Genomic DNA, 22251 nt, shown 5'->3' with positions numbered 1-22251 from the left:
GGGGGACAGGATTAAGGTGCAGGGGAATGATGGGGGGGGGGGGGGGGGGGGGGGGGGAGGTGTTATTTAGCAGGAACATGAGACGCATCTTTTCTTACACAAAGGGTGGTGGGACGAGCTATCGGTGGAGGTGGTTGAGGTAGTTTAGCTGAGAGATATCGCATGGAAGCAAGCCCTTCGGCCCACCCGGTCGACTGCGATCGCTTCACGCACGAACACTATCTGACACACTAGGGGTTATTTATGGAAGCCAATTGACCTACGGACCCGCACGTCTGATAATCAGAAAGAAATGATCTTTGCCCAGGGTTTGTTCATTTAGCAGCAGAACCAAGAACGCAGAAACATTGAGTGCTGAGTTCGATGCCTCCGTACAAGGTAGGAACAAATAATGACTGAAATATCTATCCCGTTTCACAAGTTTAGTTTAGAGTTTAGTTTCATGGTACAACGTGGAAACAAGCCCTTCGGCCCATCGAGTCCGCGTCGACCATCCATCACCCTTTCACACTAGGTCAAACTAAAGCTACGTCAACATAACCCCTGCCTCCTACACCACTTCCCGGCTCTGTAACCCAATCCCCCCTTCCGGCCCCTACACCACTCCCTGTCTCTGTAACCCGCTCCCTCCCCTCAGGCCCTTGCACCGCATCTCCCCATCTCTGTACCACCTGCCTCTCCGGCCCTCGCCGTCTCTGTGACCCCCCTCCCCTCCGGCCCCAAAACCCCGTCTCTGTGACCCCCTCCCCTCCGGCCCCTGCACCCCTCAATTCAATTCAAAGCAATTAAAGTCAATGAAATGGTGAAAGGCCTGGATAGAGTGGATGTTGGAGAGGATGTAGTGGGAGAGTCTAGGGCCAGAGGGCACAGCCTCAGAATTAAAGGACTTTCCTTTATGAAAGAGATGAGGAGGAATTTCTTTAGACAGAGGGTGTTGGATCTGAGAGATTCATTGCCACAGACGGCTGTGGAGGTCAATTTATTGTGTATTTTCCAAGCCGAGATTGACACGTTCTTTACCAGTACGGCTATCTGAAGTTCTCGGGAGAAGTCACGGGAATGGCGTTGAGAGGGAATTAATGATCAGCCATGATTGAATGGCGGAGTAGGCATATCTGCCGTATGGCCTAATTCTGCTCCTATCACGTATGAGTTTAGCAATTCAATACGATAAATTTCAGTTCAATTCAGCTATAGTGGCATTGAGTATTACAGGTTGGAAACAGGCCCTTCAACCCAATTTACCCACACCAGCCCCATCTACATTAGTCCTGCCAGCTTGAATTTGGCACATCTTTATACTAAAACTCAGGTTTGTTTTGATTGTTTGATTGTTCCTGAACTACAGCCAAAACGGTACACGATGGCGCAACACATTTAGGCCCACCTTACTCATCGTCATCCCTTTGGTGCTAATGGAAGTAGTTTCTTTGAAATCGGCGTTATATTTTTAGTTATTCACATTTCAATGTTTAAATCTATCTCCTAGGGAGGGAGGGGGGAGGGAGGGGGAGGTGGGGGAGGGGGGAAGGGAGGTGGGAGGTGGAGGGGTGGGGATGGGGGGAGGAGGGTTGATAAGGGGGGTTGAGGGGGATAGAGTGGGGGAGTGGTAGGGTGGGAGGAGAAGGGGGGGTGGGAAGGGTGGGTGGAGGGGCGGGGAAGGGGGAGGGGAAGAAGGGTAGGGAACATGGAGCGGGCGGAGTGAGGGTGAATGGAGGGGGAGGGAGTGGGTGGAGGGGGGGAGCGAGGGAGGATAAGGGATGTTGAATGAGGTGAACGTGAGGGGAAGGGGAAGAGGGGAGGAGAAGGGGGGGATTCGATGGAGGGGGAGGGGAAGGCGGAATGGACGTATGGGGGTGAGGAGGGAGGATAAGGAGGGGAAGGGGAGGGGAGGATGGAGGGAGGGAGGGGGGGTGGAGTATAAGAGGAGTTGAGGGCGGAAGGGGGGAAGGGAAGGGGGATGGTGGAAGGGGAGGAGAAGGGGTGGTGGATGGAGGGGAGGGGAGGGGAGGGGAAGGGGGGAGTAAGGGAGGAGTAAGGGAGGGGAGGGAGAAGGGGAGAGGTGTAAAGAGACGTCCTTTGCACACAGAGTCTTTTACTGGATATTGTTTATTAATTTCACTACACAAGTTATGCCCTAGCTGTCCGTGGTCATCACTGGAACTAGAGAGCGAGCTGGAGGTGGGGAAGCTACAATTATACAAGAGACAATGGGGAGTGGTTAGTAGTGGTGAGGTCATTATGTTAAAGGAACATGCACTGATCTACATCCTTCCTCTTGGAAACAAAAGTGACCACGGCTCATGCGCTAGGCTCAAACTACAAGCAGGGAGCAGATAGAATGCAGCACAACACAGACTACTCGTACACACCGTACCGGACAGGCGGCCTGACCACTCTCCCAGAGCGGGTGCGCAACCCACCATCCCCTCCGGTCGAAGGAACAGCATGGACGGGTGCGGGTACAGAGGCTGGGGAACCAGGGGAAGGAGGAGGACTGGGAAGCGATACACGCGCAGGCGAGGGAGGGGAAGGGGGCTGGGGCGACTGCGGATGTACCGGAGCAGGAGGCACATCAGGCACCGGGGACTGGACGGGAGGTGAATACGGGACCGCGGGAGGCGGTGCAGGCTCGTTTACCAGCATCAGGTGCTGGCGGGTACGACGGTACACGGTGCCCTCGTAGTTGACCAGGTACGACCGTGGAGAGTCAGCATTGCCGACGACCACGGCCAGCCGGTGGTGACCGGAGGTGGACTCCATCCGGACAACCTGGCCAGCGAACAGAGGTGGAAGGGGACGGGACGATTTGTCAAAGGAGCGCTTCTGAATGAGCTGCTTTTCAGTGAAGCGCTCCCTGACAGCGGCAGGGCTCCGAGCCGTGGGTTGCAGGGATTGCTGGGAGACGGGGATAGGGGGTCTAGTGGTGCGGGACATGAGGCGCTGGGCAGGGGAACCGAGCGCGGGGTCCCGGGAGATGTTGCGGAGGTTGAGGAGGGCAAGGTACAAGTCCGAACTGTCAAGCCGGCAACGTTCCATCAGTTCCTTAGCGCTGCGGACAGCGCGCTCTGCAAGTCCATTGCTTTGCGGGTACTCGGGGCTGCTGGTGATGTGGCGAAAGTTCCACCGGGTGGCGAAAGCAGCAAACTCCGCGCTGGTAAACTGGCTGCCGTTGTCGGACTGGAGGGATGCCGGGGAACCAAAGGTAGAGAAGTGGCGGCGAAGCTTCCCGATGACGGCAGCAGACGTGAGGGACGGCAGCAGGTCCACCTCGAACCAGCTGGAGTAGGAGTCCACCAGGACCAGGTAGTGTTTGCCACGCCACTCGAAAATATCGGCGGCAACAGCCATCCACGGCAACTCGGGAGCCGGCTGCTGCAGGAGAGGCTGGCGCTGCTGATGAGGTAATAGGCTGTTGCAGGCAGCGCAGGCGGAGACCCTGTCCCGGATGTCCTTGACCATGCCAGGCCAGTAAAACTGTGCTTGGGCCTGGGATAACGTGGCCTCCACCCCTGGGTGTCCGTTGTGGGCAGTCTGGAAGTAGTGATCTCGCAGCGCAGCCGGCACCACAACCTTGTGACCCTTCACCACCACGCCCGCGTGCAGCACCAGTTCATCCCGAACCAGGAAGTAGGGCACGGCACCAGCCGGCAGGGAAGACCGTCGTTCAGGCCAGCCACGGCGGATGACGCCCTCAAGCTGTTGAAGGTTCGGATCAGCGGCAGTGTGTGTGACCAGGGACTGCATCTGCCAAGATGGAACGATGTTGACGTTCAACACCATCAGGTCAGCCGATTCGTACGGATGGCGGGAAATGGAAGGTAGTGGGGCACGGGACAAAGTGTCTGCCACGAACATCTCCTTGCCTTTGCGGTACACGATTTCGAATGTAAAACGCTGCAGCTGCAGCATCATTCGCTGCAAGCGGGACGAGGCTGCGTGGATGGGCTTGTTTAAAATAGAGACCAGCGGCTGGTGGTCAGTTTCGATGGTGAAAGTTTTTCCCAGAACGTAGTCTCTGAATTTGGAGCACGCGAACACCACGGCAAGGAGCTCCTTTTCAATTTGGGCGTAGCGCTGTTCAGCAGGGGTCATTGTGCGAGAGGCATAGGAGACGGGCAGCTGTCGGTCGTCGTAGAGCTGCAGGCAGGCAGCACCAAGGCCGAACCGAGATGCATCGCAGGTGAGGACGATTGGCCTGTTCAGGTCGAAGAACTGCAAAGTGGGGGTCCGTGCGAGTCTGGACCTCAGGGCCACGAAGGCCGATTGGTGGTGCGGGAGCCAGACCCAGGCATTGTCCTTCTTGGTCAGCTCCCTCAGGGGGGCACTCAGTTCGCTGAGGTCGGGTATGAACTTACCCAAGTAGTTGACCATGCCCAGGAAGCGCTGCAGGCCGGGCACGTCAGTGGGAGCGGGCATTTCGGTGATCGCCGCCGTCTTCTCGGGGTCTGGCTTCAGGCCCCCCGCCGTGAAAACGTGGCCGACGTAGGTGACTTCCTCAACGCGGAACCGACACTTCCTTCGATTAAGCTTGAGATTGATCTCACGAGCCTTGTCCAGGACTTGGCGGAGGTGTCGGTCATGCTCAGCGACGTCCCTCCCGTACACCAGGATGTCATCCACAATGATGGCGCACGGCAACCCAGCAAACAGCTGCTCCATCGTACGCTGAAAAACCTCGCTTGCCGAGTTGATCCCAAAAGGCATGCGGAGGAAACGGAACCTGCCGAACGGTGTGCTGAAGGTGGTCAGGAAGGAGGAACGTGCATCCAGCGGGATCTGCCAAAAGGAGCTCTTGGCATCCAGGACCGAGAAAACTGTGGCTGGACCGACCTGTGCCGCGACGTCCTCCACCGTCCGCATGGGGTAGTGCGGGCGTTTAATAGCCAGGTTCAGGTCCTTGGGGTTGATGCAGATCCTGATCTCGCTCGCGTCCTTCTTGGCAGCGACCACCATGGTGGAGACCCACTGGGTGGGGGCACTCACCTCCTTGAGGATGCCCATGTCCACCATGCCACGTAGTGTGGACTCCACGCGGCCCTTCATGGCAAAAGACACACGGTGGGCCGGTCTGACCACTGGGTCGACCCCCGGGTCCACAACGATCTTGTAGGCACAGGGCAGCTTCCCCAGGACGTCATCAAATCGGTCAGGGTACTCGATCAGGGGGTCCATGGGGGCCTGCACCAGGTGGATGTCGCGGTGGAATGAGACCAAACCAAAGTCCTGGCATGCACGGGCGCCCAGCAGGGTGACGTTGTCAGATGCTAGCAGGAGGAACGTGAGGGGCCGAGAGGTCTCCAGAACAGTACAGATAACCGTTGCCTTTCCCACGGCAATCAGAACGCCTCCCCCATAGGCATGGAGGCGGGAGTTGTCAGGAGTAACCCTCTCCCCCGAGCTTATCTGCTCGAAGAGGCCCACAGACATAACATTTGCAAAAGCCCCAGTATCGACCTTGGCAGGGAAGGAGTGTCCATTGACTGTAACATGCACGGATGGATCCGTTATCAATGCAGGTGCACCCAAAAGCGAAAACAGCATAGAGTCTCCATGGGAGGAAGTCGTATCTGAGCCATGGAGTTCCTCATGTTGGTACCGGGAACCGGTTGCGCTATCATCGGTCGCAAGGTTGTTTAGACTCCCTCTAGGAGCAGGGACAGGTCTCCCACGAGAACGACAAGCTGCAGAAAAATGGTTCTGCCTCCCGCAGGAATTACAAGTTTTGCCCTGCGCTGGGCAAACGTTATACCTGTGTGACGAGAAGTTGCAGTTTGGGCATCTGCGAGGGGTGACCATAGTGGGCGCGGAGGGGGTGACCCTGGTCTGCGGGTCATTCAATCGCCGGCGGCCGGTGAAATTTATGTCCTGGGGCGCCGGCCGAGATACTGAGCCAACAGCAGAGGCCATGCGTGCGGCATGTATGGCGTCCTTTAGCGACAGGTCAGGCTTCATCAGGAGCTCATCCCGCAGCTTAGAGTTTAGGAGACCGTTGACCAGGACGTCCCTGATCATCTCGTCGGGTGTAATCGTTTGAAGGCGGCACCGCCGAGCCATATGTCTTAAAGATGCAATGAAGGCGTCAACGTGCTCCCCTGGAGTCTGACGCCGCGAGAAAAAGTTGAAACGTTCGATAATGTTATTGGTGGGTATATCGCACAGGGCAGTGAACTTAGCCATGAGACATACCGGGTCGTTGCGGTCCTCCGGAGGGACGAATTCGAACGACGCATAGCGTTCCATTGCCTCCGGACCAGCCAGGTTGAGGAGCAGGTGAGCTTTTATCGCAGCAGTTGCATCAGGATGGGCAATCGCTATATAGTGCTCGTAGTCCCGCTGGAAGACAGTCCAGCGGTGCACTATGTCCTCATCAAAAACAAGCGTGTCCGGACGACGACACGAGGGAGCCATGGCAAAGTGGAAGGATGGGACACAACTGGGACGAACAAATGCTAAAAATAAAAACCCGATCAACAGGAGACGCAAGTCTACCGCTCTGACACCATGTAAAGAGACGTCCTTTGCACACAGAGTCTTTTACTGGATATTGTTTATTAATTTCACTACACAAGTTATGCCCTAGCTGTCCGTGGTCATCACTGGAACTAGAGAGCGAGCTGGAGGTGGGGAAGCTACAATTATACAAGAGACAATGGGGAGTGGTTAGTAGTGGTGAGGTCATTATGTTAAAGGAACATGCACTGATCTACAAGAGGGGAGTGGGGAGGAGAGGGTGCTGCACCAATGCAGGAGAGGTTTGGGCCCAACGGGTCCACTTGCTCTAGTATCCCTCTAGACCTGTCCTATCCATGTACCTGCATAAATGTGGCGATCAGGCAGTCAGTCAGTCAGTCAGTCAATTACTTACTTACATCGGACTAACAACAGCCCCAATGAATTTAATGTTGACAATTCCTTTATTGCTGACTATGAGAAAGAATTGGTGATCACAGGAATGAGTGGATTAACATAAGACGAGGAAGGATGTGCTGGCTCTGGAGAGGGTCCAGAGGAGGTTTACAAGAACGATCCCAGGAATAAGTGGGTTAACGTTTATGATGAACGTTTGTCGGCATTGGGCCTGTACTCGCTGGGATTTAGAAGGTTGAGGGGGGACCTCATTGAAACTTCACCGAACAGTGAAAGGCTTCGATAGAGGGGTGTCGGGAGGATGTTTTCACGAGTGGGAAAGTCTAGGAAGGGGGTTAGGGGGGGAAGGCAGGAGAATGGGGTTAGGAGGGAGAGATAGATCAGCCGTTATTAAAATGGCAGAGTTGATGGGCCGAATGGCCTAATTCTGCTCCTATCTCATGATCTTATCTGTAAAATAAAGGATAAATCAGGAAATTATGACAAAAAGGAGCAAAGTCCATCAAAAACTTGTTTGCTGCTGTAATGGAGTAACTAACTTACAGTAAGCGAAGGGTAAACAAAAGGTGAAGAACATTCGTATCATGGTGTAGGCTGGTACACTTGCTTATCACCAGCAGAGATGGCACCTCGCCCATTACCGCAAACGTTCACCTGGGGATTAAATATAGAGGCTGAGATATCATGCGACAGTTGTACCAGATATTAGTGAGGCCACAGTAAGACACAAAGTGCTGGGGTACCTCAGCGGGTCAGGAAGCAACTCTGGAGAACATCGACATGATCAACGTGCTGGAGTAAATCAGTAGGTCAGGCAACAACTCTGGAGAACATGGACAGGTACAAAGTGCTGGAATAACTCAGCGGGTCAGGCAGCATCTCTGAAGAACATGCATAGGTACAAAGTGTTGGAGTAACTCAGTAGGTCAGAGAGCATCTCTGGACAACATGGAAAAGTACAAAATGGTTGAGTAACTCAGCGGGTCAGGCAGCATCTCAGGAGAACACAGACAGGTACAAAGTGCTGGAGTAACTCAGCGGGTCAGGCAGCATCTCTGTGGAGAACATAGACAGGTACAATGTGCGGGACCAATTCAACGGGTCTGGCAGCATCTGTGGAGAACGTGGGCAGGTCCAAAGTGCTGCAGTACCTCAGCGTGCAGTAACTCAGGTACAAAGTGCTGGATTAAATCAGCGAGTCAGGCAGCATCTCTGGAGCACGTGGACAGGTACAAAGTGCTGGAGTAACTCAGCGGGTCAGGCAACATCTCTAAAGAACATGGATCGGTACAAAGAGCTGGACTAATTCAACGGGTCAGGCTGCATCTCTGGAGAACATGGACAGGTACAAAGTGTTGGAGTAACACAGCGGGTCAGGCAGCATCTCTGGAGAACGTGGACAGGTACAAAGTGCTGGAGTAACTCAGCGGGTCAAGCAGCATCTCTGGATAAAATGGATAGGAACAATGTACTGGAGTAGCTCTGCTGTTCAGGCAGCATCTCTGGAGAAAATAAGTTCATAAGTGATAGGAACAGAATTAGGCCATTCGGCCCATCACGTCTACTCCGCCATTCAAACATGGCTGTTCTGTCTCTCCCTCCAACCCTATTCTCCTGCCTTCTCCGCATGACACAGACACCAACACTAATCAAGGATCTATCTATCTCTGCCTAAAAAATATCCAATGACTTGGTCTCCACAGCCTTCTGCGGCAAAGAATTCCACAGATTTAACCACCTCTTACAATACAATAGAAATTCTTGCTCATCTCCTTTCTCAAGGAACGTCCTTTAATACTGAGGCTGTGACCTCTAGTCCTAGAATCTCCCACTAGTGGAAACATCCTCTCCACATTCACCCTCTCCAGGCATTTGGATACATGGACAGGTACATATTGCTGGAGTAATTCAGCGGGTCAGGCAGCACCTCTGGAGAAAGTGGACAGGTACAAAGTGCTGGAGTAACTCAATGGGAAGGCAGCATCTCTGGAGAACACGGATGGGCACAAAGTGTTGGAGAAACTCAGTGGGTCAGGCAGCATCTCTGGAGAACACGGATGGGACAAAGTGCTGGAGAAACTCAGCGGGTCAAGCAGCATCTCTGGAGAACACGGATGGGCACAAAGTGCTGGAGTAACTCAGCGGGTCAGGCAGGATCTCTGGAGAACATAAGTTCATAAGTGATAGGAACAGAATTAGGCCATGCGGCCCGTCAAGTCTACACCATTCAATCATAGCTGATGCATCTCTCCATCCCAACCCATCCCCTGATTTCTCCCCATAACCCCTGACTCCCGACCTAATCAAGAATCTATCTATCTCTGCCTAGAAAGTACCCAATGACAAGGCCTCACAGCCTTCTGTGGGAATTAATTCCACAGATTCAACCCCTTCTTACAATGCAATAAAAAATCTACCTCATCTACTTCCTGAAGGAACGTCCTTTAATTCTGAGGCTATGACCTCTATTCCTAGGCTCCCCCACTAGTGGAAACATCCTCTCCCCATCCACCCTATACAGGCATTTGGAGGCACGGATAGGTACAATGTATTGGAGTATCTATGCTGTTCAGGCAGCATCTCTGAAGAACATAAGTTCATAAGTTATAGGAACAGAATTAAGCCAATCGGCCAGTCAAGTCTACTCCGCCACTCAAACATGGCTGATCTATCTCTCCCTCCCAACCCCATTCCCCTGCCTTCTTCTCATAACCCTGACACCCATACTAATCAAGAATATATCTATCTCTGCCTAAAAAATACCCAATTACCTGGTCTCCACAGCCTTCTGTGGCAAAGAATTCCACAGATTTAACCAGCTCTTACAATACTACAGAATCATTTCTCATCTCCTTTCTAGAGGAACGTCCTTTAATTCTGAGTCTGTGGCCTCAGGTCCTAGAATCTCCCACTGGTGGAAACATCCTCTCCACATCCACCCTATCCAGGCATTTGGATTCATGGACAGGTACAAATTGCTGGAGTAACTCAGCGGGTCAGGCAGCACCTCTGGAGAAGGTGAACAGGTACAAAGTGTTGGAGTATCTCAGCGGGTCAGGCAGCATCTCTGGAGAGGGTTGACAGGTACAATGTGCTGGAGTAACTCAACAGGTCAGGCAGCATGTCTGGAGAACATGGACAGATACAAAGTGCTGGAGTAACTCAGCGGGTCAGGCAGCATGTCTGGAGAACACGGATAGGTACAAAGTGCTGGAGTAACTCGGCGGGTCAGGCAGCATCTCTGGAGTACATGGATAGGTTCAAAGTAATGTAGTAATTCAATTGGTCAGACAGCATCTCCGGATGCTGCCTCTACCGGACCGTGGCCAGACGACAACTCTCAGACACCTCTTCCTCCCTATCCCTGGAACATGTCCCCACCGACAAACACCAGACCTTTATCATCAGCACCATCACGAACCTCACCATTTCCAGCAATCTACCCTCCAATGCCTCCAAACTTATAGTTCCCTAGCCCCGCATGGCCCGATTTTACCTCCTACCTAAAATCCATAAACAGAACTGTCCCAGAAGACCCATTGTCTCTGCCTGCTCATGTCCCACCGAACTTATTTCCAGCTACCTCGACTCCATCCTATCCCCCCTGGTCAAATGCTTCCCCACCTACGTCCAAGACATCTCACACGCTGTCCATCTCCTCGATAACTTCCGGTTTCCAGGCCCCCACTCCCTCATCTTTACCATGGATATCCAGTTACTCTACACTTCCATTCCCCACAAGGATGGTCTCGAAGCCCTCCGTTTCTTCCTCGACCGTAGAACCAGCCAATCCCCATCCACTAACACTCTCCTCCGCCTAGCAGAGCTGGTTCATACCCTTAACAACTTTTCCTTTGACTCCTCCCACTTCCTCCAAACCAGAGGTGTAGCTATGGGCACTCGCATGGGCCTTAGCTACGCCTGCCTCTTTGTCGGGTACGTCGAGCAATCCCTGTTCCGGATGTACAATGGCCCCATCACCGAACTCTACCTCCGCTACATCGACGACTGCATTGGTGCTACCTCTTGCACCCATGCAGAACACATTGACTTCATACACTTCATCTCCAATTTCCATCCTGCCCTTAAATATACCTGGACTATCTTCGACATCTCCCTCCCGTTTCTGAACCTTACCATCTCCATCACAGGAGACAGACGAGTGAGGGACATTTTCTATAAACTCACTGACTCGCACAGCTATCTGGACTACACTTCTTCCCACCCTATCTCCTGCAAAAAGTCTATCCCCTACTCCCAATTCCTCCGTCTACGCCGCATCTGCGCCCGGGATGAGGTGTTTCACACTATGGCATCAGAGATATCGTCATTCTTCAGGAAACGGGGCTTCCCCTCTTCCATTATAGATGAGGCACTCACTATGTTCTCTTCTACATCCCGCAGCTCCTCTCTTGCTGGTCAGGGAGCACCTCTGGAGATGGTGGACAGGTACAAAGTGCTAGAGTAACTCAGCAGGTCAGGCAGCATCTCTGGAGAACACGGATGGGAACAAAGAGCTGGAGTAACTCTGCGGGTCAGGCAGCATCTCTGGAGAACGTGGACAGGTACAAAGTGTTGGAGTAACTCAGCGGGCCAGGCAGCATCTGTAGAGGACACGGATAGGTACAAAGTGCTGGGGCAAATCAGCGGGTCAGGCAGCATCTCTGGAGAACACGGATAGGTACCAAGTGCTGGAGTAACTCAGCGGGTCAGGCAGCATCTCTCGAGAACATGGATAGGAACAATGTACTGGAGTAGCTCTGCTCTTCAGGCAGCATCTCTGGAGAAGATAAGTTCATAAGTGATAGGAACAGAATTCGGCCATTCGGCCCATCAAGTCTACTCCGCCATTCACACATGGCTGTTCTCCCTTTCCCTCCAACCCCATTCTCCTGCCTTCTCCGCATGACACCAACTAATCAAGGATCTATCTATCTCTGCTTAAAAAATATCCAGTGACTTGGTCTCTGTAAAAGGATGTCCCTCGTACGCAGAGTCTTTTACTGAATAGGTTTGTTAATTGCACTACACACATTATGCCCTAGCTGTCCGTGGTCATCACCGGAACTAGAGAGCGAGCTGGAGGTGGGGAAGCTACAATTATACAAGAGACCATGGGGAGTGGTTAGTAGTGGTGAGGTCACTATGTTAAAGGAACATGCACTGATCTACATCCTTCCTCTTGGAAACAAGAGCGACCACGGCTCATACGCTAGACTTAAACTATAAGCAGGGAGCAGATAGAATGCAGCACAACACAGACTACTCGTACCCACCGTACCGGACAGGCGGCTTGACCAGTCGCCCAGAGCGGGTGCGCAACCCCCCATCCCCTTCGGTCGAAGGAAGAGCAGGGACGGGTGCGGGTACCGAGGCAGGGGAACCAGGGGAAGGAGGAGAACGGGGCGGCGATACCCGCAAACGCGCAGGCGAAGGAGGGGAAGTGGGCTGGGGCGAGCCGGGCACAGACAGCCGAGACGGCGAAGGTTGGGGCATGCGAGGATGGACGGGAGCAGGAGGCACATCAGGCACCGGGGACTGGACGGGAGGTGAATACGGGACCGCGGGAGGCGGTGCAGGCTCGTTGACCAGCATCAGGTGCTGGCGGGTACGACGGTACACGGTGCCCTCGTAATTAACCAGGTACGACCGTGGAGAGTCAGCATTGCCGACGACCACGGCCAGCCGTTGGTGACCCGAGGCGGACTCCATCCGGACAACCTGGCCAGCGAACAGAGGGAGAAGGGGACGGGACGATTTGTCAAAGGAGCGCTTCTGAATGACTTGCTTTTCGATGATGCGCTCCTTGACAGCGGCAGGGCTGCGAGCCGTTGGTTTCAGGGATTGCTGGGAGACGGGGATGGGGGGTCTAGTGGTGCGGGACATGAGGCGCTGGGCAGGGGAACCGAGCGCGGGGTCCCGGGAGATGTTGCGGAGGTTGAGGAGGGCAAGGTACAAGTCAGAACTGGCAAGCCGACAACGTTCCATCAGTTCCTTCGCGCTGCGGACAGCGCGCTCTGCAAGTCCATTGCTTTGCGGGTACTCGGGGCTGCTGGTGATGTGGCGAAAGTTCCACAGGGTGGCGAAAGCGGCAAACTCCGCGCTGGTAAACTGGCTGCCGTTGTCGGACTGGAGAGATACCGGGGAACCAAAGGTAGAGAAGTGGCGGCGAAGCTTCCCGATGACGGCAGCAGACGTGAGGGACGGCAGCAGGTCCACCTCGAACCAGCTGGAGTAGGAGTCCACCAGGACCAGGTAGTGTTTGCCACGCCACTCGAAAATGTCGGCGGCAACAGCCATCCACGGCAACTCGGGAGCCGGCTGCTGCAGGAGAGGCTGGCGCTGCTGATGAGGTAGTAGGCGGTTGCAGGCAGCGCAGGCGGAGACCCTGTCCCGGATGTCCTGAACCATGCCAGGCCAGTAAAATTGTGCTTGGGCCTGGGATAAAGTGGCCTCCACCCCGGGGTGTCCGTTGTGGGCAGTCTGAAAGTAGTGATCTCGCAGCGCGGCCGGCACCACGACCTTGTGACCCTTCACCACCACGCCCGCGTGCAGCACCAGTTCATCCCGAACCAGGAAGTAGGGCACGGCACCAGCCGGCAGGGAAGACCGTCGGTCAGGCCAGCCACGGCGGATGACGCTCTCAAGCTGTTGCAGGGCAGGATCAGCGGCAGTGTGTGTGACCAGGGACTGCATCTGCCAAGATGGAACGATGTTGACGTTCAACACCATCAGGTCAGCCGATTCGTACGGATGGCGGGAAATGGAAGGTAGTGGGGCACGGGACAAAGTGTCTGCCACGAACATCTCCTTGCCCTTGCGGTACACGATATCGAAGGTAAAGCGCTGAAGCTGCAGCATCATTCGCTGCAAACGGGACGAGGCTGCGTGGATGGGCTTGTTTAAAATAGAGACCAGCGGTTGGTGGTCAGTTTCGATGGTGAAGGTGTTGCCCAGAACGTAGTCTTTGAATTTGGAGCACGCGAATACCACGGCAAGGAGCTCCTTTTCAATCTGGGCGTAGCGCTGCTCAGCAGGGGTCATTGTGCGAGAGGCATAGGAGACGGGCAGCTGCCGGTCGTCATAGAGCTGCAGGCAGGCAGCACCAAGGCCGAACCGAGATGCATCGCAGGTGAGGACGATTGGCCTGTTCAGGTCGAAAAACTGCAAAGTGGGGGTCCGTGCGAGTCTGGACTTCAGGGCCTCGAAGGTCGACTGGTGGTGCGGGAGCCAGACCCAGGCATAGTCCTTCTTGGCCAGCTCCCTCAGGGGGGCACTCAGTTCGCTGAGGTCGGGTATGAACTTGCCTAAGTAGTTGACCATGCCCAGAAAGCGCTGCAGGCCGGGCACGTCAGTGGGAGCGGGCATTTCGGTGATCGCCGCCGTCTTCTCGGGGTCTGGCTTCAGGCCCTCCGCCGTGAAAACATGGCCAACGTAGGTGACTTCCTCAACGCGGAATCGACACTTCCGTTGATTAAGTTTGAGATTGATCTCACGAGCCCTGTCCAGGACTTGGCGGAGGTGTCGGTCGTGCTCAGCGACGTCCCTCCCGTACACCAGGATGTCATCCACAATGATGGCGCACGGCAACCCGGCAAACAGCTGCTCCATTGTACGCTGGAAAACCTCGCTTGCTGAGTTGATCCCAAAAGGCATGCGGAGGAAACGGAACCTGCCAAAAGGTGTGCTGAAGGTGGTCAGGAAGGAGGAACGTGCATCCAAAGGGATCTGCCAAAAGGAGCTCTTGGCATCTAGGACCGAGAAAACTGTGGCTGGACCGACCTGTGCCGCGACGTCCTCCACCGTCCGCATGGGGTAGTGCGGGCGTTTGATAGCCAGGTTCAGGTCTTTTGGGTTGATGCAGATCCTGATCTCGCTCGCATCTTTCTTGGCAGCGACCACCATGGTGGAGACCCACTGGGTGGGGGCACTCACCTCCTTGAGGATGCCCATGTCCACCATGCCACGTAGTGTGGACTCCACGCGGCCCTTCATGGCAAAAGACACACGGTGGGCCGGTCTAACCACCGGGTTGACCCCCGGGTCAACAACGATCTTGTAGGCACAGGGCAGCTTCCCCAGGACGTCATCAAATCGGTCGGGATACTCGATCAGGGGGTCCATGGGGGCCTGCACCAGGTGGATGTCGCGGTGGAATGAAACCAAGCCAAAGTCCTGGCATGCACGGGCGCCCAGCAGGGTGACGTTGTCAGATGCTAGCAGGAGGAACGTGAGGGGCCGAGAGGTCTCCAGAACAGTACAGATAACCGTTGCCTTCCCCACGGCAACCAGAACACCTCCCCCATAGGCATGAAGGCGGGAGTCGTCAGGAGTAACCCTCTCCCCCGAGCTTATCTGCTCGAAGAGGCCAACAGACATAACATTTGCAAAAGCACCAGTATCGACCTTCGCAGGGAAGGAGTGTCCATTGACAGTAACATGCACGGAAGGATCCGTTATCAACGCAGGTGCACCCAAAAGCGAAAACACTGTATCTGGATCGGGGAGTTCCTCGTGTTGGTACTGGGAACCGGTTGCGCTATCACTGTTCGCAAGGTTGTTTAGACTCCTTCTAGGAGCAGGGACAGGTCTTCCACGAGAACGACAAGCTGCAGAAAAGTGGTTCAGTTTCCCGCAGGAATTACAAGTTTTGCCCTGCGCTGGGCAAACGTTAAACTGGTGTGACGAGAAGTTGCAGTTTGGGCATCGGCGAGGGGTGACCGTAGTGGGCGCGGAGGGGGCGACCCTGGCCGGCGGGGCATTTAGCCGCCGGCGGCCGGTGAAATTTATGTCATGGGACGCCGGCCGAGATACTGAGGCAACAGCAGAGGCCATGCGTGCGGCATGTACGGCGTCCTTTAGCGACAGGTCAGGCTTCATCAGGAGCTCGTCACGCAGCTTGGAGTTTAGGAGACCGTTGACCAGGACGTCCCTGATCATCTCGTCGGGTGTGATCGTTTCAAGGCGGCACCGCCGAGCCATATGCCTCAAAGAAGCAATGAAGGCGTCAACGTGCTCCCCTGGAGTCTGACGACGCGTGAAAAAGTTAAAACGCTCAATAATGTTATTGGTGGGTATATCACACAGGGCAGTGAACTTGGCCATGAGACATGCCGGATCGTTGCGGTCCTCCGGAGGGACGAAATCGAACGAAGCATAGCCAGGTTGAGGAGCAGGTGAGCCTGTACCGCAGAATTTGCATCAGGATGGGCAATCGCGATATAGTGTTCGTAGTCCCGCTGGAAGACAGTCCAGCGGTGCACTATGTCCCCATCAAAAACGAGCGTGTCCGGACGACGACACGAGTGAGCCATGGCAAAGTGGAAGGAGGGGACACAACTGGGAGGAACAAATAATAAAATAAAAACCGATCAACAGGAGACGCAAGTCTACCGCTCTGACACCATGTAAAAGGATGTCCCTCGTACGCAGAGTCTTTTACTGAATAGGTTTATTAATTGCACTACACACATTATGCCCTAGCTGTCCGTGGTCATCACCGGAACTAGAGAGCGAGCTGGAGGTGGGGAAGCTACAATTATACAAGAGACCATGGGGAGTGGTTAGTAGTGGTGAGGTCACTATGTTAAAGGAACATGCACTGATCTACAGTCTCCACAGCCTTCTGCGGCAAAGAATTCTACAGATTTAACCACCTCTTACAATACCATAGAAATTCTTCCTCGTTTCCTTTCTCAAGGAACGTTCTTTAATACTGAGGCTGTGACCTCTGGTCCTAGAATGTCCCACTAGTGGAAACATCCTCTCCATATCCACCCTATCCAGGCATTTGGATACATGGACAGGTATATATTGCTGGAGTAACACAGCGGGTCAGGCAGCACCTCTAGAGAAGGTGGACAGTTACAAAGTGCTGGAGGAACTCAACGGGTCAGGCAGCATCTCTGGTGAACATGGATAGGTACAAAGTGCTGGAGTAACTCATCGGGTCAGGCAGCATCTCTGGTGAGCATGGATAGGTACAAAGTTCTGGAGTAACTCAGCGGGTCAGGCAGCATCTCTGCAGAAAATGGATAGGTACAAAGTGCTGGAGTAACTCAGTGGGTCAGGCAGCATCTCCGAAGGCACAGGTACGTACAAAGTGCTAGATAAACTCTGTGGGTCAGGCAGCATCTCTGGAGAACGTTGACAGGTACAAAGTGCTGGAGTAACTCAGCGGGTCAGGCAGCATGTCTGTAAAACGTGGACGGGTACAAAGTGTTGGAGTAACTCAGCGGGTCTGGCAGCATCTCTGGAGAATGTGGACAGGTGCAAAGTGGAGGAGTGACTCAGCAGGTCAGGCAGCATCTTTGGAGAACGTGGATACCCAATACACTGACTGATGAAGGCATGTTCCATAAGCTTATTTGACCCCCCCTATCTAACTGTGAAAGCACTTTCGACGACTGTGTACTTGCATTCCTAGTTTCATCTGCTCCATAACACTCCACATCCATCTAAGCCGCCACTTTCAGGGCACTGTGTAACTGTACTCTTAGATCGCGTTGCTCTCCAACACTCCCCAGAGGCCTACCATCGCGAGTAGTTGGCGCACTTTGGAGGCAGATTATTATCTCAATGGTGTTAGGTTAGATAAGGGGGAAGTGCAGCGAGACCTGGGTGTCCTTGTACACCAGTCACTGAAAGTTGGCGTGCAGGTACAGCAAGCAGTGAAGAAAACTAATGGCATGTTGGCCTCCATAACGAGAGGATTTCAGTATGTAAATATAAATGTAAATGTAAAAAATGTAAAAAACTCTTTATTGTCACTACACAAAGTACAGCGAAATTAAAGCAGTCCAGATGATGCAATGACACACAGCAGACAGTACAAATGATAAACCTTTATCCATAACAAGCTAACCCTAATCTACTGAATTAAACAAACTAACCTCTAATACAATATAGACAAAACAATTACAATACGGTCAAGGCAGTGTACAGTTCAATCAAGACAGCAAGTTATTGCACAGCAATGAGAGCTAACATATTGCAAGTGCCGTTTTAAAATAAAAATAAAGAAATAATGTAATTAAATATAAGGTGCGGTCGGTTGTAACATGTAATAAGTTTAGCAAATGTTAAGCAATATAAGGGTAGTAGAATGTAAACATGTATTAAATTGAGGCTTATGTTTTCTGACAAGTAACTGACAGTGTTCCGATCAGTTCCGTTCCTTCCATTCAGTTTTATGTGAGTGTCTGGCAGTGTTCAGCTCACGTATGATTAAAGAGGTTTTTCTGCTGTTGTATAGGACCCTGGTAAGACCACATCTGGAGTATTGTGTGCGGTTTTGGTCACCTATTTGAGGAAGGACATCCTTGTAATTGAGGCAGTGCAGCGTAGGTTCACGAGCTTGATGCCTGGGATGGTGGGACTGTCATATGAGGAAAGATTGGAAAAATAGGCCTGTATTCACAGGAGTTTAGAAGGATGAGAGGGGATCTTATAGAGACATATAGAATTATAAAAGGACTGGACAAGTTAGGTGCAGGAAAAATGTTCCCAATATTGGAGCAGTCCAGACCCAGAGGCCACAGTTTTAGAATAAAGGGGAGGCCATTTTAAGCTGAGGTGAGAATTAACTTTTTCACCCAGAGTTGTGAATTTGTGGAATTCTCCGCCACAGAGGGCAGTGGAGGCGAAATCACCGGATGAATTTAAGAGAGAGTTAGATAGAGCTCTGGTGGCTGGTGGAATCAAGGGATAAGGAGGCACGGGTTATTGATTGTGGATCAGCCATGATCACAATAAATGGAGGTGCTGGCTAGAAGGGCCAAATGGCCTCCTACTGCACCTATTTTCTTTATTTCTATGAGTGGCTTCAGTGATTGTGGAGGCATTAGTTGTGATATTTTAAGAATCACTACAGTTAGGAGTGGTTCCTGAAGATTGCAAAATTGCGAATAACACTCTGCTGAATCATCTTTCTAAACCAACATGTAGAGGAACCAACGAGAGAGCAGGCCATTATAGACTGGGTATTGAGTAATGAGGAAGGGTTAGTTAGCAGTCTTGGTGTGCGTGGCCCCTTGGGCAAGAGTGACCATAATATGTTTGAGTTCTTCATTAGGATGGAGAGTGACATAGTTAATTCAGAAACAACGGTTCTGAAGTTAAGGAAAGGTAACTTTGAGGGTATGAGACGTGAATTGGCCAAGATAGACTGGCAATTGATTCTTAAAGGGTTGACGGTGGATATGCAATGGAAGGCATTTAAAGACCCGCATGGATGAACTACAACAATTGTTCATCCCATTTTGGCAAAATAATAAATCAGGGAAGGTAGTGCATCCGTGGCTAACAAGGGAAATTAGGGATAGTATCAAAACAAAAGATGAAGCATACAAATTAGCAAGAAAAAGCAGCCTACCAGAGGACTGGGAGAAATTCAGAGTCCAGCAGAGGAGGACAAAGGGCTTAATTAGGAAGGGGAAAATAGATTATGAAAGAAAACTTGCAGGGAACATAAAAACTGACTGCAAAAGCTTTTATAGATATGTGAAGAGAAAAAGATTAGTTCAAACAAAATATAGGTCCCTTGCACTCAGAAACAGGTGAATTGATCATGGGGAACAAGGACATGGCAGACCAATTGAATAACTACTTTGTTTCAGTCTTCACTAAGGAAGACATAAATAATCTGCCGGAAATAGCAGGGGACCGGGGGTCAAATGAGATGGAGGAACTGAGTGAAATCCAGGTTAGTCGGGAAGTGGTGTTAGGTAAATTGAATGGTTTAAAGACCGATAAATCCCCAGGGCTAAATAGGCTGCATCCCAGAGTGCTTAAGGAGGTAGCCCCAGAAATAGTGGATGCATTAGTGATAATTTTTCAAAACTGTTTAGATTCTGGAGTAGTTCCTGAGGATTGGAGGGTAGCTAATGTAACGTCACTTTTCAAAAAGTGAGAGAGAGAAAACGGGGAATTACAGACCAGTTAATCTAACATCGGCAGTGGGGAAAATGCTAGAGTCAGTTATTAAAAATGGGATAGCAGCACATTTGGAAAGTGGTGAAATCATTGGACAAAGTCAGCATGGATTTATGAAAGGTAAATCATGTCTGTCGAATCTTATAGAATTTTTCGAGGATGTAACTATTAGAGTGGATAAGGGAGAACCAGTGGATGTGTTATATCTGGACTTCCAGAAGGCTTTCGACAAGGTCCCACATAAGAGATTAGTATGCAAACTTAAAGCACACGGTATTGTGGGTTCAGTATTGATGTGGGACCTATTTCCTATGTTTCTATGTTTCTATGAACCAGAAGGGACCAAAGCAGAAGAGCGGAAAATATAGGCCGGTTAGCCTGACTTCCGTGGATGGTTTAATATATAGATCAGAATGTTTTAGGAGGAATGAGAGGGAGTGGGGGAGAGGGACAGAGGGAGAGTGGGAGGAAGAGAGGGAACGAGGGAAATTGGGACAGAGGGAAAGAGGGAGAGAGGGTGAGAGGGATGGAGAGAGAGGGAGAGAGAATTTAGTTCAGTTGAGAGTGGGAGAGGGTTGAGCGAGGGAGGGAGAGATGGAGAGAGGATAGAGGGAGGGATAGAGCAAGGGTCAGAGGGCGGGTGAGGGGGAAGATGTGGGGACAGAGGGGCAGAAGGTGGGAGAGCGTGTGGAAGAGTTTAGTTTAGTCCAGATTAGTTTAGAAAGTACTCGACCAAGTGGACCCATTTGGCCCAAACCTCTGCTGCATTGATGCAACACCCTCTCCTCCCCCTTTCCTCTCCCCCTCCCTCCACCTCCCTCCCCTACCCCTCCCCCTCCCCCTCCCTCCTCCTCCCTCCTCTGTCCCTCCTTCCTCCTCCCTCGCCATCCCTCTCCCTCCCCCTCCCGCTCCCCCTTCCATTCCCCTCCCCCCACTCCATCCCCCACAACCCCCTTATCCTCCCCCTCCCCCCTTTTCCCCTCACCTTACCTCACCCTCCCCTCCCCTCCTTCCACTCCCTCCCCCTCCCCTTCCCCTCCCCCTTCCCCTCCCCCCCACTCATTCCTGGGATTTACGAGGATGTTGCCAGGACTAGAGGGTGTGAGCTACAGAGAGAGGTTGAGTAGGCTGGGCCTCTATTCTTTGGAGCGCAGGAGCACGAGGGGAGATCTTAAAGATGTGTACAGAATCATGAGAGGAATAGATCGAGTAGATGCACAGAGTATTTTCCTCAGAGGAAGGGAATCAACAGGAACAGATCGGGTAGATGCACCAGTGTAGGGGAATCGAGGACCAGAGGACATGGGTTCAAGGTGAAGGTGAAAATATTTAATAGGAGTCCGAGGGGCAACTTTTTTCACACAGATGGTGGTGGTATTATGGAACGAGCTACTGGAGGAGATAGTTGAGGCTGGGACTATTACAACGTTTAAGAAATAGTTGAACGGGTACATGGATAGGACAGGTTTGGATGGATATGGACCAAACACAGGCAAGTGGAACTAGGGTAGCAGGTACATTGTTGGACGGTGTGGACGAGTTAGGCCGAATGACCTGTTTCCACATAGTATGACTATCACTCTATGACTCTAGGGGGGAGGACAGGTAATGTCGATCAAGTAAGGATTAAGACAAATACAGAGATGCAATTTTGAGGCTCTATAAGGCGCTGGTCAGGCCGCATTTGGAGTACTGTGCGTAAATGTGTGCCTTATATCTGAGGAAGGATGTACTGGCTCTGGAGATGGTACAAGAGAGGTTTACAAGAACGATCCCAGGAATGAGTGGGTTAGCATACGATGAGCGTTTGGCAGCACTGGGCCTGTACTCGCTGGAGTTCATAAACTTGAGGGGGACCTCATTGAAACTTAGAGAATAATGAAAGGCATGAATGGAGTGGGTGTGGAGAGGATGTTTCCACTGGTGGGAGAGTCTTGGGCCATAGGTCATACCCTCAGAATAAAACGGTGTTCTTTAGAAAGGAGGTGAGGAGGAACTTCTTTAGTCAGAGGGTAGCTAATCTGTGGAACCCGTTGCCACATAGGCTGTGGACGCCAAGTCAGTGGATATTTTGGGGCAGAGATAGACATATTCCTGATTAGAACGGGTGTCGAGGATTATGGGGATAAGACAGTGAAATGGAATTGGGAGGCAGAGATCAGCCATGATTGAATGGAGGAGTGGTCTGGATGGGCTGAATGGCCTAATACTACTCCTCTAACTTGTGAACATGAACATGTGTAGGTCCTTCCTTTGTTCGACGTCACAAAATGCAACACCTCACACTTCTCTGTATTAAATTCCATCAACCATACCTCTGCCCACGGTCAATCGATCCAGATCATGCTGCAATCTTACACAACACTCTTGGTTTTTTGGTTTCTTGGTTTCTTGGTTTCCTGGTTCTTGGTCCTCCAAAATATTCCAGATGGAATTGAACCTAGAGGT

The sequence above is a fragment of the Rhinoraja longicauda genome, chromosome 39 (genome assembly GCF_053455715.1).
Source record: "Rhinoraja longicauda isolate Sanriku21f chromosome 39, sRhiLon1.1, whole genome shotgun sequence".
NCBI classification, from domain to species: domain Eukaryota; kingdom Metazoa; phylum Chordata; class Chondrichthyes; order Rajiformes; family Arhynchobatidae; genus Rhinoraja; species Rhinoraja longicauda.
The sequence above is the reverse complement of the archived record's forward strand: the minus strand, read 5'-3'. Positions refer to the sequence as shown.